The 3,466-nt window shown below is 42.4% G+C and overlaps 1 long non-coding RNA gene across 1 annotated transcript; it reads left to right on the plus strand.

Moving 5' to 3' along the window:
• Positions 1-204: 204 nt before the first annotated feature.
• LOC122002459 lies at positions 205-1,386 on the plus strand. The gene is made up of 3 exons (XR_006117656.1): positions 205-839; positions 927-1,000; positions 1,345-1,386. It is a non-coding gene; the product is annotated as an uncharacterized LOC122002459 (long non-coding RNA).
• The last annotated feature ends 2,080 nt before the right edge of the window (positions 1,387-3,466 follow it).

Raw genomic sequence — 3,466 nt, forward strand, 5'->3', positions numbered from 1 at the left:
TTCAATTTACCATTCAGCATTTATACTTTATATCTGTTGTTAGTACTTGCTGATGGTAGATAGCGAAATTTGGGGACCAAATTTTTATTAGTGGGGGAGAATGTAAAAATACCGAAAATAGGCGAATATTAATAAGGGAATTTTCCGGAATTTTTGAAAATTTTTCAGGAATTTTTCGGATCTCGTATGGACGAGTTAACGGGGATAAAAATGGAGTCGGGAAAAGCCTGTTTAGGCTACCTATTTAAGCGAGGAAAAATTGAATTTATTTATTTCCTTGCTTTTCATTTTATTTTTATTTATTTTCTTTTTCTCCTCGTTACTGTGCCGTTCCCTTCTTCCTTCCCCGCGCGCCCGACGCCCTCCTCCTTGCCCTAACCGCCGGCCGCGGCGATTTCTCCTCTCCTCCTATTTCATCTCCTTCTCCTTCTCCACACCAGCGCCGCCGTTTGTGCCCTAGCCAGCCCGACGCCACTGCCGGCACCGATTCCCCAGCGCCGGCCACCGTCCCTCTGTGGCCTAGCATCTCCACCGCCGCCGACGCCCTTTTTGCTCTAGCACTGGCCGTGATTTCCTCTGCCCGACGCTGACCCTCATCTCCTTTGCTCGGTGTCGTCGGCGCAGAGCCAGTCTCTTTTGTTCCGTCGGCAGCAGCCCTTCACCTTGCCCTAGATCGCCGGAATCTGGAAGCTTGGGTAGGTCTTCGGTTAGGAGCAGCAACCCAAGCCTTGGTGTCCCCTTCCATGCCCTAATTTCACTGTGGGGTCTTCGTTTGGTTCCGGCAGCACTCCAGTCAGTAGCTCCCCTTGTTCCAGCATCAAGAGGGGCTGTGAATTGAGGTAAGGTTCGAGTATCAGAAGTTTACTTGCTGTAATTCAGTTGTTTGGACTGATTCTAAGAGTAATGTATGTTTTGTTGTTCTTTAGGTAGTTGTCGACGGAAGCTTTAGGGCGGTGAGGTGGATTTCCAACAACCCACATTGTTATAGCTGTGAATCTAGGTAAGGAACATGATTATGATACATGTTGATTTAGGAAGGAATTGGTACATACATAATTGTTTATGTATTTGAATTAGGTGTGATGTAGTTTTCATGATTTGTATAAATGGAATTAGGTGATTGATTATATAGATGATTAATCATGTGTAAATGAAATTAAGTTTGGATTCTTGATCTAATGGTGGATTAGGGATTAGGTAACCAACCCTAATTTATCGTTAGACTTTGTTTAGGTAGGTTGAGGTTTATAGTTTAGGGTTTTGCCCTAAATTGTTATTAAGGATTTTATTTAGCTATTCATTTAAATTTTTAGCTAAATAAAAATGTATACATTGGTGACACAGGACTTTGACGCGAGACGAGTATCTCGGAGTCAGATTTGGACCATTTCGATTGGAGGCGGGTACTTTTGACTTATGTCATTTGATATGCTTAGTAATTAAATTAACATGTTGTATTAATTGTGTTTCTTATCTGTTTCGGTTAATCACTACCCAAATCTTACATGCTTGATTGATTGATTGGTTTTGCATCTCAGGTATATTTTACCTGTTTATATATGCTTATAGGGGGTAGTGATATACCATGCTTCACCATGTTCAGGACCTAGGTTTTATACCTTCTGTGTACCTTTGATTCGATATGATTCGTTGACCTAGGGTGCACTTTTCTATATATGTGGATTAGGTCAGGATGTTTATATGGTTATTGCCATGCATCATTTGCATGATTGCATGCTGTGCGATAGTCCGCTCCATTATTGTTGAGCACATCGCCAGTTACATGGATCTGCACACACCACCACTCATGGGTTAGTGGTCGATTCAGGCTGAGTGTGTTGCAGCAGGGACTCTGTTAGGCACCGTTGGTCCGCTCATGGGTAGTGTGACACAACGTGTTATCCGGCAGGGATTCCTCCCCGTCTTTGAGCACCGGGAGATGAGAGCATTGCGCTCCCCCATTTATGATTTGGGGTAGGAGGATAGGTGTACTCCGACATCCGTCCACTCGCTCATCGGGAGTAGTGACGACGAGTCTGCGGTTGTCATGACCCTACTCACTCGGCCTCATGTAGAGATGATCGGTGGCGTCGGGGTGACGGAGCATCGTTGGCATCATGTCATGATCGTTTATTGCTGTGTTTGTGTTTCTTTGCGTTTATATCTGCGTATTGTTGGATACCTATGTTTGGCATACAGGATTTCCTTATCCCTCGGACTGTTTGACCTTATACTCAGGACCTGGTTAGTACAGTATTCTCCTGTTTATTTTAGATGCATTCTTATCTTTCTTATCAGGAGACTGTACGCATGATTAGTGCTAGGTGTTGTTTCTTTACTTTGCATATCAACTGTACCTGCTGAGTGTTGGACTCACCCCGCCTCCATTGTTGATATTTTCAGGTTGATGCTATCAGGAGGGAGTTCCAGTCGCTAGTCCTCACTGCACGTAGTGCTGGTCCTGCAGACCTCCAGGATATGTTTGGTTTTCTTTAGTTTCTTTCTGTTCTAGACTGTTTGAACTCGTTATGTTCTGGATTTATTTGCTTATGGACATGATATAGATTTTATTATATCGATGGATTTGGATTTAGTTTTTATTCTACTACATGCCTGCCTGATTGGCAGAAGAGGTGAATTCGTCGGTTTTGAGCTTTACGAGTGTAGTTGAGTAGGGTGGTTTTTGAGTCAGAGTATTATTACTGCGTGTTTGTGTCAGCCAGAGGCTGAATAAAAATATAAACTGCGTGGTGATTGATTTTTATTATTGTTATGATTCCAGCCGCATGTGGCTGAATATTTAGTGCTTGTAGAAAATTTTTGATTGTCCGCCGTACAGGGGAGATGCTGCCGAAATTTTCTCGGATAGGGACTCTTCTGAGGGTGTGACAGGGAGATTTACCTGTAACATTGTTGAGCTCACTAACGGACTAACTGAAGTACAAAAGAAAATTACTCAAGGGTATAGCAGCATTGCTCTGCAGTACAAAAGCTATCCCTTACATTTGTTACTAGTTCAAAGTAGTTTCCATTAATCCCCACCTAAATGTAAGTTTGGAAGTCAACAAAGAACAAAGTATCACAATTTTTACTGCAATAGGTAGAGTCCTCTTGTTAAGATTCTAACTCAGATGTATGCACTCAGTGACAGATTTATTCCACATGATCAACCATGAAAACCATTCAAGTTTATCTCAAGACCATTGAAGGCAACCCTGCCAGCACATCAAGGGCTGAATCCTAATCACCTAAGATGCAAAATCTTGCTCGCATTTGAATGAAAGAAATGAAGGTGAATGAGATCATCCCATGTCATATTCCAATTGCATGGCCCTAGCTATGATAACATGTGGAAAGTTTTGTCCTAAAGAGTATCGCATTACCACTTAGCAAGCTAACAGCAATAAAGATACAAAGCACATGGGAGAGACCATTCCATTTCTTTGAACTCCTAGCACCTAAAATT

This window comes from Zingiber officinale, chromosome 1A (genome assembly GCF_018446385.1).
Source record: "Zingiber officinale cultivar Zhangliang chromosome 1A, Zo_v1.1, whole genome shotgun sequence".
Lineage (NCBI taxonomy): Eukaryota > Viridiplantae > Streptophyta > Magnoliopsida > Zingiberales > Zingiberaceae > Zingiber > Zingiber officinale.